Below are 13,994 nucleotides of genomic sequence, written 5' to 3' on the forward strand. Positions count from 1 at the left end.
CCATTGCCACTGATTGCCTGCTCCTACATGATTCGTTCAGACATGGAAGTCAGCCGCCGGAAGAAGTTGATCACTGGTGCCGGCATCCGATCCCGGAACATCGGGTGGCGCAGGTAGTAGAAGCCGGCGACCACGGCCACCATCTCGACACGAGCGCCTGCAGCCTCTCTGCCTGCGTCGCGACGTCCCCGACCATCTGCTGCAGCCGCGCGCCCACCATCCTGGCGCGGTCGTACCGCGCCCGCACCACCTCGGGCGGCCTCGCGCTCGGGATCGTGTCGAACTCCTCGTCCAGCTCCTCCCTGTCGGGTGCCTCCGCCATGGACGCGCGCACGCACGGGTGCGGCGCCGGCGCGCGCGGCCTGCGCCGGTACTTCCACACGCCCACGGCGGCGGCGTGGAGCGTCAGCGTCGGCACGACGAGGTCCGGGTGCCACGCGAGGAGGACCAGCACGGCGTGCGCCATCGCGGTCGCCGTCGGGTTGCGCCACGACCGGGTGTCCTCCACCCAGCGCGCCGCGTCGGCGACCCAGGACAGCGCGGCCACGGCGCGGTTCCAGTTGGCGCGCAGCTTGCGAATGCTGAACCCGCGCGGCTCCGTGGCATCCAGCATCCACGTCGCCACCTCGCGCCGCAGAGGCGGCTCCGCCGACCGCGCCAGGTGCGCCGCGGAGATGCGCGCCGCCGCCAGCCGCAGCGCCTCGCGGTTCACCGCCGGGATGGGCCGCTGGTGGTGCATCGCCGGGAGCGCTGGTCGGCCGTACGTGTGCAGCACGTCCAGCATCGACCCGGACGTGGAGAAGCGGATGGCCAGCTCGACGTCGCCCATTCGCTTTGCGCCGGTGGGCAGCATCATGATGAGCGGGTACAGGCCACGGTACACGCGGCCGCGCTCCAGCGTGGACAGCCGTATCCTCACCTTACCCATCGGACGCGAGCACGCCGCGGCGGCGGCGTCCTTGCCGCCGCTGCCGTCTGACGGCTGCAACGGCGGTGGGTCATCGAACACGCCGACGGTGAGCACGGTGCAGGGGTCGTACACCGGCCACGTGTACTGCTCGTTCCAGGCCGGGTCGTAGCTGTCGGCGATGGTGTGCGTGCGCGCCCACTTGGGTCCGTACTTGGCCACGGCGTACGCGTCCGTGCAGCCCTTGCCGTCGGCGGCACGCATCGGTAGGAGGCCCTTGCATCCGACGATGCCTAGCTCCACGCCTCCACGACGCCAAGGGGCGGGGGCCACAGCTGCCGCGCCGACGGCCGGAAGTCGCTGCACGCGTAGGACGGCTCGTCGGCGACGTTGTAGCCGCTATCGAGGCACGCGCGCACGTGCAGCCGACCTCCGTGCATGTGCATGGCCGCCTTCTTGCCGACTCTCTTCGTTGCCTCGTCGGACGGGAGGAGGTCGATCCACTTGGACGCCACCTTCTGGTCGTCGACGCGCCTCTCGACGGTGGCCAGCGATATGCTAGCCGAGCCGACGGGGAAGACCTCTTTGCCGTGGCGCACTTCGAGGGAGATGACGAGGCAGTCGTCGTCAGTGAACGGCTCGGCGGCGATGAAGAGAAGGTCCTCGTTCCACGAAGGCCCTCCGTTGTGCGCCACCGGCGTGGTGCGCGTCTTGAGCGCCTGGAAGCCCAGCGTGCCGCGCATCTCGATGACGGTGAGGCGCAGGTGCCAGAGCTTAGGCGAGACGTAAACCTTGGCGCGCGACGTGGCGACGGCCGTGGCCGTGGGCGCTGACGGGGAGTCCGCCTTCCAGGCGTCGGCGAAGGCCTCGTCGGCCTGCGTGCCCACCCACGTGGCGACCATAAGGTCAGCGCCACCGAGGCGACGCCCGCCCTCGAGCCTGTACCACTGCGTCGCGAGAGGCCCATCTGGCGGGTCCCGCGCATGAACATCGGCGGTGTCGAAGCAGAGGCCGCCAAGGAAGTGGCGATCGTTGGCGACGGACACGTCGGCGTCGGGCGGCAGGTCCTAGACGGAGACCTCAAGCGTGGGGCCCGGCGAGTCGGTGGCCGGATCCCGCACGAACGCGAAGGTCTGGTCCCACTCGAAGAAGGCGCCGCGGCGTGCCTCCCGCGTGGACGCTTGGTGGCCGGCGGCGGCCACGCGCACTTGCGGGTGCGCGCCGGCGGGCAGCCAGCGCGCGCGCACCACCCGGACGAACAGGTATGGCATATTGTCCACCAGATCGTGCTTGCTCTGCACCATCGGCTCCTCCAGTTGGGGGGGCGGCGGCAGCTGGCGTACAGGCTGTTAGTTGATCTCCACCAGGCCTATTGGGCCCTTGTCTCTGCTCTCTGATCGGGGGAGCCCAACCCTAATCTGGTTGGTGGGCCCCTATCGCACAACACACATAAAAAGAAGGTGGGGATGAGGGCTCGCACTACGAGGTTCATCGGAGCCGCCACCCACTCAACAGAGAAACCCTAAAACCGATCCAAAGAGCTGCTACCAGCGACGGGATGTGCCCCCAACAACCTCCGTCGTTCCCCTGCAGGTCTACACCGGACCGCCGTCTCGCCACCGAGCCGGAGCTACCCCTACAACGGCGTCTACGCTGATGTTGTGCAGCAACAGTGAAGGCGAGAAGGCGCTTACCCGATCCTACAGTCACAGAGGTACACACATCGATCCTAACAATGGTATCAGAGCCGGTTGCTTCTGTGTAATCCTAACCCTAACCGGGTAAAAGCAAAGAAAAGAGTGACCGGGGTGGCGGACATCACGGTCTACCGGTCATCACCGCCACCGCACGTGGGGGAAAGAAGCCGCACCGTTCGACGGCACACGGCAAAAGTAAAGAACCGAGCAGATCCAGTTCGGATCTAAGGAAAGATGAAGAGTGGGTTCGGATTTGGCCAAACCCTAAGACCTAACCCTAATTTTAACCCTAATCCCAAATCGGGTTAATCCCAAAAGAAGAAGGGGAAGAGGAAAGAATCCGGGTTCAACCGAACCCTAACCCTAACTCGCATGGAGAAAGGGAAAAGGGGAAAGTCATTCGGATGAACTCCAAAAGAGAAAAGAAATCAAAGAAAAGAAAGGAAAACAGAAAAGAAAGAAGAAGAGAAACAGGGGTCGGCACACGAACCCTAACCCTAGATCCATTCGGATGAACTCCGAAAAGAAAAAAGAAAGATCACAAAGACAAATAAAAAAAGATGACAGGTCGGATTCCGAACCCTAGATCTATAACCAGTTCAGAAAAGAGGAACGAGATTCAAATCCGAAAGGGGAAGGGGAAAAGAACAGGGTCGACACACGAACCCTAACCCTAGACCTAAACCCTAATCCCCACCTATCAGATTCGGATAAGAGAAAAAGGAGATCCAAATCTGAAGGGGGAAGGGGTGGACCTACCTCGCCGGCCTTTCACCGGCGCGGGAGAAGAAAGGCTGAACCGGGGGAGCTGCTCGCCGGGCTCAGCAAAGGGGGCACCGCGGCCAGGCCGCTCGACGGCGGCGTGCTCACCCGTTGGGGAGCACGCGCGCCGGCGAGGGGGCCGGCGACGGCGCCATGGCTGCCTCGCTCCACCGTCCGCTCTTTCGCCTGCTCGTCGCTCGGTTGCGGCTGCGCTGCGCTGAGGAGAAAAGAGAGAGAGGCGATGAGAGAGAGAGAGAGCACCGGGAAGAATGAAGCTAGGGTTTTCCCCCGGGCGCGCGGCGTCGGGGTTTTTAACCGAGCGAAATTGATGCTTGGCCGTCCGAACGTCCTAGATTAAATGGGCCAACTCGCGGCCCAGGCGGGCGCGCGCGGCCGAATCACTTTGCCGGCCTAGGCCCAGGTTGCGGCCTGGGTGCGGTCAGGCGCCGCGCAGCTGTGTGGGCCGAGCCGGCTTTTGCCAGTCTTGGGCCGAAATAGTGAAGAAGGAGCCCGTTTCCGAATTTTTTCTTTTTCTAGAAAATTAAAAAAATGGAAATTGGCTCAAAAGAAAATATAGAAAAAGTAATTTTTCCCTGTGGGTAAAATTCAAGAAATTGATTGAAAGTTTTTTCCGCTGCTAAAGAAAAAGTACATTCTCCAGTGTTTTGAACCGACATGATATTTAACTGAAGAAAAAGAAAGTTTTTCCAGTAAATGTTTATTTCCTGGAAAATGATTAATGGATTAAAGAAAATAGGAAAATCAATTTTCCCTGTGGGTAAAATTCAAGAAAAGAGAGTTTTTCCACAGCTAAAGAAGTTGTTTATTCTCCAGTTATTTTGAACCAACGTTGTATTTAATTGGAGAAAAAGTGAGTTTTCTGCTGCTAAAGAAATTATTGATTCTCCAGTTATTTTGAACCAAAGTGGTATTTAATTGGAAAAAAAGAGATTTGTCATGGATTACGATGTTGTTATTTTCTAACCAACATTGTTAATAACAATATCGTAATTTTAATGATTTATGCATTAATTCTACTTCTGCCCAACGGTGATGTAGAATTAGTGTATAAGAACAGATGTTAATTTTAATGATTTATGCATTAATTCTATTTTTGCCCAACGGTGATGTAGAATTAGTGTGTAAGAACAATTGTGAAAGTTAACGGTTTATGCATTAATTCTATTTCTGCCCAACGGTGATGTAGAATTAGTGTATAAGAATAGTTGTATGTTTTGATTTTGACCAACATTGGAATCAAGGCATGCAAATGGTATTATTTTTATGTTAACAAAAGTTTTGACCTGGTTTTCATCTTGTCTAAGGTGGACTGGGTAGTCACCTCATCGTGTTCCACTGAGTTTGTGGCACCGATGAGGGAGACAAAAGAGAATGATACCACTTGGGCAACTAAAGAAAGGGATTTTAAATCTCAAAAGATGTCCTATGACTTTTGAGCATAGAAAGTGGGTCACTGCCAACAAGAAATGTTTGGCTGTGATAAAGAACATGATTGAACCTACAATTGTGGGCTTAATCCTAGAATATGACACGGTCACCAAGTACCTCGATAGAATAAAGAGTCAGTTCACTGATACTTCAAAGACATATGCTACTCAGCTGATAAAGCAGCTGGTGATAGAGTGTTACTCTAGAAATGGTGGCATAAGAGAGCTCACGATGCGTTGTCAAAATTATGGCACTATCGTTCAGGCCATATTTCGAGGGAGAGAATGGAAAGACAAGTTAAGAATGATATTCTTCCTCCATTAGAGCTCTCAGTTTTAGAATAATGCAGAGAATGCATAAAAGGAAAGTATGTAAAAAGAATTAAGAAAAGATGACAAACGAAGCACAGGAATTCTACAGATTATTCACACAGACATCTGTGGTCAGTTTCCTATAAAGAGTGTGGATGGTAATGATTCATTCATAACATTCACAGATGATTACTCCCATTATGGCTATATTTATCCAATCAAAGAAAGAATAGAAGCATTAGATAAATTTAAGATATTAAAGATTAAGATAGTCAGGTCTGACCGTGGGGGAGTACTACGGTCGGCATACCCTAAAAGAATAGCATAGTGGCCTAGTATTCTATACCGGGTGAACCTCAGCAGAATAGAGTAGCTAAAAGAATCAATCGTACCCTAATGGATATGGTGGGCAGTATGATAAGTTACTCCACCTTATAGTTGAGCCTGTGGATAGAGACGTTAAAAACCCCATTCATATTCTCAAAAGAGTACCAAGTAAGTCGGTGCACAAAACACCGTATGAGTTATGGACAGAAAGAGTGCTCTCACTAAACCACTTGCGTATGTGTGGGGGAGCCCTGCTGAGGCTAAAGTAGTTAACCCAAACATTGGAAAGTTATATCCTAAAATAGTAAGTTGCCATTTGTTTGGCTACATAGAAAAGTCAAAAGTTTTTCGTTTCTACTGTCCAGAGAGACATACAAAGTTTGTGAAAACGAGACACGTTGTTTTCCTAGAGGATGAAAAGATGAGGGGGAGCATGGTAGCTCGAGAAATTGTCCTTGAAGTGAAGCGGGTGTATGTGCCCACTCTAATGATTTATGAGCCATTTTTCTCACTACCTGCTGTAGCTGCACCGACAGTGCTAGATACTGTGGTGCCAGCACCTGTTGTTATCCCACCTGTGGCAATAATGAATGACGATGAGGAACCTATTCTTCAGGATTCTATAGAACCTATTGCCACATATAAGGGGGAGCGACAACAGCCTCAAGCAGTAGATGTGCCAAATGTGGAGGCCCCTAGAAGGTCTCAAAGAGTTAGAAAATCAGCTATTCCAGCTGATTATGAAGTGTACAACACTGAGAAATTTCAAATGGAGGATGATCCCACCTCATTTGAAGAAGCCATGAGAAATGATCATTCATCAAAGTGGCTTGAGGCCATAGAAGATAAAATGAAATCAATGAATGCCAATAAAGTTTAGGACTTAGAAATAATTTCTAAAGAAGCCAAAATAGTAGGCTGTAAATGGGTCTACAAAACAAAACTTGACTCTCAAGGGAATATAGAAACACATAAAGAGTGACTTGTGGCAAAAGGCTTTATGCAAAGAGAAGGGATTGATTGCAATGAGATATTTTCTCTAGTCTCATATAAAGTCTCCTTCAGAATCATAATGACATTAGTGGCACATTACGATTGAGAATTACATCAGATGGATGTAAAGACGGCATTTCTCAACAGAGACTTGGAGGAAAATGTTTACATGGCACAACCAAAAGGTTTTGTCATAGAAGGAAAAGAACGAATGGGATGCCGCCTAAAGAAATTCATTCATGGATTAAAACAAGCTTCAAGACAGTGGTACTTGAAGTTTGATCAGACAATAAAGAATTTTGGGTTTAAAAAGAATGTAGATGACAATTGTGTCAATACAAAGTTTAAAAATGGGAAGTTTATCTTCCTTTTCCTGTATATAGATGATATCTTACTTGCTAGTAGTGATGTTAGTCTACTACTGGAGACAAATAAATTTGATATGAAAGATCTTGGCAGAGCCTCGTTCGTTCTAGGGATCGAGATTCACCAAGATAGAAGAAAAATGGTATAAGGACTGTCACAAAAGGCATACATGGAAAAGATCTTAAAGAAATTCAGTATGCACAAATGTAGTCCCTCACCTGCTCCTATAGTTAAGGGCGACAGATATGGGGATTTTAAATGCCCCAGGAACCAATATGAGCTCAATCGATAAAGTGAAAGTGGTTCCATATGCTTTAGCTGTCGGAAGCTTGCAACATGCTCAAGTATGTACGCGCCTGAAAGGTCCTAATATGGCTAGAGGGGGGGTGAATAGCCTATTTTAAAATCTACAAATTAACTAGAGCAATTTGATTAGTATGACAAATAGCGTAATGCAAACTTGCTCTAGCTCTACAAGGGTTGCAAGCCACCTATCCAACAATTCTAGTTGCAATGATTACTTAGGCACACAAACTTGCTACTCCAAAGAGCTCAACTAGATGAATGTAAATAATAAAGCAAGCTCTCAATTCTAATTACACTAAAGAGCTTGTATCAACTAGTTTGCAAGAATGTAAATAAGTAAGTAGGGTGATTATACCACCGTGTAGGGGATGAACCAATCACAAGATGAAGATCAAGCCAATCACCGGGAGAATGCAAATGACAAGAGACAACCGATTTTTCTCCCGAGGTTCACGTGCTTGCCAACACGCTAGTCCTCGTTGTGTTGACCAACACTTGGTGGTTCAGCGGCTAAGAGGTGTTTCACAAACCTCGTCCACACGATAGGACACCGCAAGAACTGACCCACAAGTGAGGTAACTCAATGACACGAGCAATTTACTAGAGTTACCTTTCGGCACTCCGCCGGGGAAGGTACAACTCTCCTTACAATCACCGAAGACGGCCACGAACAATCACCAACTCGTGCCGATCCTCCACCACTGCTCCAACCGTCTAGGTGGTGGCAACCACCAAGAGAAACAAGCGAAATCCGCAGCGCAACACGAATACCAAGTGCTACTAGATGCAATCACTCAAGCAATGCACTTGGATTCTCTCCCAATCTCACAATGATGATGGATCAATGATGGAGATGAGTGGGAGGGCTTTGGCTAAGCTCACAAGGTTGCTATGTCAATGAAAATGTGCAAGAGTTGTCCCTTGAGCCGGCCATGGGGCTATAAATAGAGCCCCCATCAAATAGAGCCGTTATACCTCTTCACTGGGCAAAACGCGCTCTGACCGGACGCTCCGGTCATACCGACCGGATGCTGGCCCTCAGCGTCCGGTCGCCCGATGGACGCCACGCGTCACCAGCTTCAAACGCTGTTCGTCAGATTTCAACGGCTACGAAGCTGACAGGACGCTCCGGTCAAAACTGACCGGACGCTAAAGCCTCAGCGTCCGGTCGTTTCCAGTAAGCTCCCCGAGGCATGTTTTTTCGATCGGACGCGTCCGGTCCACCTTGACCGGACGCAGCCAGCGTCCGGTGCTCAACCCTTAGCCACTGTGTAGACCCGTCAGTTTGACCGGACGCAGAAACCAGCGTTCGGTGCATCTCAGGTCTAGCGTCCGGTGCAACACCGAAACTGGCGACCTCTCTGTCAGCTCGACCGGACGCAGCCTTTCAGCGTCCGGTCGCTGAGTGACCCAGCGTCCGGTCAGTAGACCGACGCCAGCATCATTTCAACCAACTCCATTTCAACTCTAACTTCTTCACCCTTGCTCAAATGTGCCAACCACCAAGAATTTTGCATTCGGCGCAATAGGAAATAGACATTTCATTTTTCCAAAAGCGCCGAATCCCACCGAGCTTGCGAGGCGGGAGGGAGAGAGGGACCCAAACCCATCTCAACCCTGCAAACACCTTGTGCACATGTGTTAGCATATTTTCACAAATATTTTCAAGGGTATTAGCACTCCACTAGATCCTAAATGCATATGCAATGAGTTAGAGCATCTAGTGGCACTTTGATAACCGCATTTCGATACGAGTAACACTCCTCTTAATAGTACGGCTATCTATCCTAAATGTGATCACACTCACTAAGTGTCTTGATCACTAAAACAAAATGGCTCCTACATTTTATACCTTTGCCTTGAGCCTTTTGTTTTTCTCTTTCTTCTTTTCCAAGTTCAAGCATTTGTCATGATCTTCGTTATTGCTTCATCACTTGGAGTAGTGCTACCTATCTCATAATCATCTTGATAAACTAGGTTAGCACTTAGGGTTTCATCAATTAACTAAAACCAAACTAGAGCTTTCAGCGCCCTGACTTGGCATTTGTTATCGGGTTTTACTTGGCAGATTCCAGAGCAATTCTAGAATACAACACTGAAATTAGTAAAGAAAGTCTTGCATTATTTGCAAGGAATGAAAGGCCTCATGATGACATATAGAAGATCTGATTCACTCCACATGGTGGGATATTCAGATTCTGATTATGCGAGAGTGAATGCATATCCAGACGTGGATTTTCTATCATCTCGCAAAGGGGAGCTATTTCATGGAAAAGCTCAAAGCAAACTGTCACTACATCGTCCACAATGTATGACAGTTTGTAGCGTGTTATGAGGCAACGGGCAGGTGAACTAACTAACGAAGTTCATACCTGGTTTGAAGGTGGTTGACGACATCTATAGACCACTAAAGTAATACTGCGATTATAATCTGGCAGTACAGGATGCTCACAACATAAGTCAAGCGGTGCTGCCAAACACATTAACATAGAGTATTATGTAGTGAAAGATAAAGTCCAGGATCAAGTCATAAGTCTTGAGCATTGAAAGCTCTAGTTTGGTTTTGGTGAATTGATGAAACCCTAAGTGCTAACCTAGTTCATCAAGTGATCATGAGATAGGTAGCACACTTCAAGTAGAGAAGCAAATGAAGATCATAACATGACAATGGTGATAGCATGGAGATGATCAAGGGCTTACACTTGAAGAGAAGAAAGAGAAAAACAAAAAGCTCAAGGCAAAGGTATAACTTGTAGGAGCTATTTTGTTTTGGTGATCAAGACACTTAGAGAGTGTGATCACATTTAGGTTTGATAGTCGTACTATTAAGAGGGGTGAAACTCGTATCGGAATGCGGTTATCAAAGTGCCACTAGATGCTCTAACTCATTGCATATGCATTTAGGATCTAGTGGAGTGCTAACACCCTTGATAATATTTGTGAAAATATGCTACCACATGTGCACAAGGTGTTTGTAGGGCTGAGATGGGTTTAGGTCCCTCTCTATTGTGCTAGGAAAATAAAATGTCTATTTTCTATTGCGCCGGATGCAAAATTCTTGGTGATTGGCACACTTGAGCAAGGGTGAAGAAGTAAGAGTTGAAATGGAGTTGATCGAAATGATGCTGGCGTCGGTCTACTGACCGGATGCTGGGTCACTCAGCGACCGGACGCTGAAAGGCTGCGTCCGGTCGAGCTGTCAGACGGCACAGTGGCTAGGGTTGAGCACCGGACGCTGGCTGCGTCCGGTCAAGGTGGACCGGACGCGTCCGGTCGAAAAAAACATGCCTCGGGGAGCTTACTGGAAACGACCGGACGTTGGGGCTTCAGCGTCCGGTCAGTTTTACCGGAGCATCCGGTCAGCTTCGCAGCCGTTGAAATCTGACGAACAACGTTTGAAGCTGGTGACGCGTGGCGTCCATCGGGCGACCGGACGCTGAGGGCCAGCGTCCGGTCAGTATGACCGGAGCGTCCGGTCAGAGCGCGTTTTGCCCAGTGAAGGGGTATAACGGCTCTATTTGATTGGGGCTCTATTTATAGCCCCATGGCCGGCTCAAGGGAGTACACTTGCACATTTTCATTGACATAGCAACCTTGTGAGCCTAGCTAAAGGACTCCCACTCATCTACATCATTGATTCATCATCATAGTGAGATTGGGAGTGATCCAAGTGCATTGCTTGAGTGGTTGCATCTAGAGGCACTTGGTGTTCGTGTTTCGCTGCGGATTTCGCTTGTTACTCTTGGTGGTTGCCGCCACCTAGACGGCTTGGAGCTACAAGGATCGTTGAGTGGAGGAGGTGATTGTCTCCGACTCCGATCGTGGTGATTGTGAGGTGTTCTTGACCTTTCTCCGGCGGAGCGCCAAAAGGTACTCTAGTAAATTGCTTGTGGCTTGTATGATCCTCATCTTGTGTTGGTTGTGCGGCACCCTATTGAGGGTTTGGCGAGTGATGCCAATCAGCGCGTGAACCTCCAAGTGAGTGAATCGCCACAACGAGGACTAGCTTGCCGGCAAGCAAGTGAACCTCGGTAAAAATCATTGTGTTCATCATTTGATTCCGAGGTGATTGGTCATCATTGTTATTCATCTTCGTGATTGATTGGTTCATTTATCTACACGGCGGTATAACCCTCTTGATCACTCTCTTTACTTTACCGTAAACTAGTTGACAAGCTCTTTAGTGTAGCTAGTTGTGAGAGCTTGCATGCTTGGTTGGTGTGGCTCTTTAGTTAGCCTTTGAGAGCACACTAACATAGGGTAGTGTCATTGCTCTTGTGTGAATTGACACTATCTAAACTAGAATTGTGGTAGGTGGCTTGCATTTTTTTGTAGGCTAGCGTAACACTCGCTTCGCCTCATAATTGTCTAACCATTTGGTTAAGTGTTGTTGTAGAATTTTTTATTAGGCTATTCACCCCCCCCCTCTAGCCATTAGGACCTTTCAAGCATATAAGAACAGAAAGGATGCTCGTGGATCCGCTTACAAAAGGCTTACCACCCAACATGTTCAGAGGACATGGTGTTCAGAGAACATGTAGCTAGCTTGAGTTTAAGGGAAAGCCTAAAATATTTCTGGACAAAAGAAGGCCCAAAGATAAGTATCTATTTCAGAACAGAGTAGTGAGTTGTAGCTGTTAAGTCTATCGGCAATGGACCGTGATGATGAGACATGCTCTATGAGCTAATCTGTAATGGAATGAACAAAAGCAAATGATATAAAAGTGAAAGATGGAATGAGATCAAGGGGGAGAATGTTAGTTGATCTCCACCAATAGGCCCAACGGCCTATTGGACCCTTATCTCTGCTCCCTGATCGGGGGAGCCCAACCCTAATCCGGTTGGTGGGCCCCTATCGCACAGCACACATAAAAGGAAGGTGGGGGTGAGGGCTCGGACTACGAGGTTCAATAGAGCCGCCACCCACCTACAGAGAAACCCTAAACCGATCCAAAGAGTTGCTGCCAGCGACGGGATGTGCCCCCAACAACCTCCGTCGTTCCCCTGCAGGTCTACACCGGACCGCCGTCTCGCCACCGAGCCAGAGCTGCCCCTACAACGGCGTCTATGCTGCTGCTGTGCAGCAACAGTGAAGGCGAGAAGGAGCTTACCCGATCCTATGGTCACAGAGGTACACACATCGATCCTAACATAGGCATCGATACCTGCCACGGCATCGGCGTCAGCGGCGGCAGCTGGCGTACAGGCATCGATGCCTGCCGTGGCATCGGCGTCGGCATCGGCTGCGGTGGCGGGGTCGACACTAGCTCCTCTTCCGGTGGCTTCTCCTCCGATGCTGCCACCGCCTCCGCCGTCATTACGGGCGCGTCTTCCGGCGTCGCCGGTGCGGGATCAGCCTCCGGTGGCTTCTCTGTGGTGGCTCCGTCACCGGCTGATGCCTCTGCCGCCTCCGGCTGCGGCGCCGGAGCTGCTGCATCCATCGGCTCCTCGGCCTTGGGAGGCTCATCCGTGGAAGCCGTAGCAGCAGCATCGCCCGATGCTGCTGCTTCCGCCTCTGCCGCCGCTGCATCAGGAGGAGCGGCGTCGTTGCCAGCGGCGGGTGGCTCCGGCTCCGTTGGCGCGAGCGGCACGTCGACGTAGTACACCTTGAGGCCAATGTCGCCGCGGACCCAGTTGAAGCTGTTGACTTGAGGAAGCCCTTCTCTTTCTTGAGCGGAAAGTAGATGAGCGCCTCCTCGCCCCTACGCACGAACTGGCGCGTGTTGAGGCGGACGCGGCCGAGGAAGTTGCTCCGGCGGGTAGGCCCGACGCGGAGGTCGTGCAGCATGGCCAGGCGGGCGGGAAGTCTAACTCGAGCGCCTCGTTCCACGCCGGGTTGAGGTCCCTGGCCACGGTGCGCGTCTTGCGGCGCTGCCCGTCGAAGTCGGCGCGCGCGTAGGGGCTGGACGTGCCTCCACCACCTCCACTATCAGCTTCCTCGCCGTCGCCGTCGCAGCCATCACGATTCACGACCGATCGTCGTCACCAACCACGGCGAGACACCTTGTTGGAGCTTCAGCCTTCAGCTGCATATGGAGCTAGCCAGTGGCGGATCCAAAGGGGGGGCTGGGGGGGCTCCAGCCCCCCCTAATGTCTTGATTTCAAGCCTAATCACTGTAGCAAAAGCTTGATTTCACCATTAAATCTTCATGCAAATCAACATCTCTATTGTTTTAGCCCCCCCTTATCTCGCATCGTGCATCCGCCAATGGAGCTAGCTATGGCGATTCGCGAGATTGGTCAGTGTGAGCGTGGTGGGTGTATAGTGTGTTAGAAGACACAAGTTATATGAACGTGAAAATGGGTATTATTATAAATAAATAATATATATTTGCTTTAGAGAGAGCGAGAGAGAATTTCTCTCTTTTTTGAACGAATTGTGAGAGAATTTCATGGCACGCGGTCACGCGGTTTATAAAAATTGGAAACGATTAAGAGGGGGAAAAGTAGCTGATGCCTTGCTTCATCTTTATGGAAAAAACCTAGAGGTGCTTACCTTCATGTGCAGCTGATGATATGTTTTTATATTGTAAATTGTAATAAAGCATGTTAATCATTCATGCTACAACGACAAAGATTAGATGCGTGTAATTATTCGGACGTATATTCTTTCAGGTAATAAAACGTGTATAATAGTGTAGTGTCTTGCGTGTCCAATCACTACCAATATGTTTTAGTTCCATCGCACAAGAATAAGGTTTAGTCCTCATAGGAACAAAAGAGATCTTGGCTCTCAGGCCTTCCCTAACGCCATGCTTTTCCATGTAGCCCCAAGTGCCATGTAAGATCTGATAAAAAAAAATAGGTGCTCTATACTTGTCATAGTGGCTTGCAGAAGCTACATATGCTTGGGGAGAGAGAAGGTGGTCCATGCTA

General features: G+C 50.4%; 1 pseudogene; it reads right to left on the minus strand.

Moving 5' to 3' along the window:
• Positions 1–23: 23 nt before the first annotated feature.
• LOC136543342 (multiple C2 domain and transmembrane region protein 16-like) lies at positions 24–13,082 on the minus strand (annotated as a pseudogene).
• Between the last annotated feature and the right edge of the window lie 912 nt (positions 13,083–13,994).

Source organism: Miscanthus floridulus, chromosome 3, assembly GCF_019320115.1.
Source record: "Miscanthus floridulus cultivar M001 chromosome 3, ASM1932011v1, whole genome shotgun sequence".
Taxonomy (NCBI): Eukaryota; Viridiplantae; Streptophyta; class Magnoliopsida; order Poales; family Poaceae; genus Miscanthus; species Miscanthus floridulus.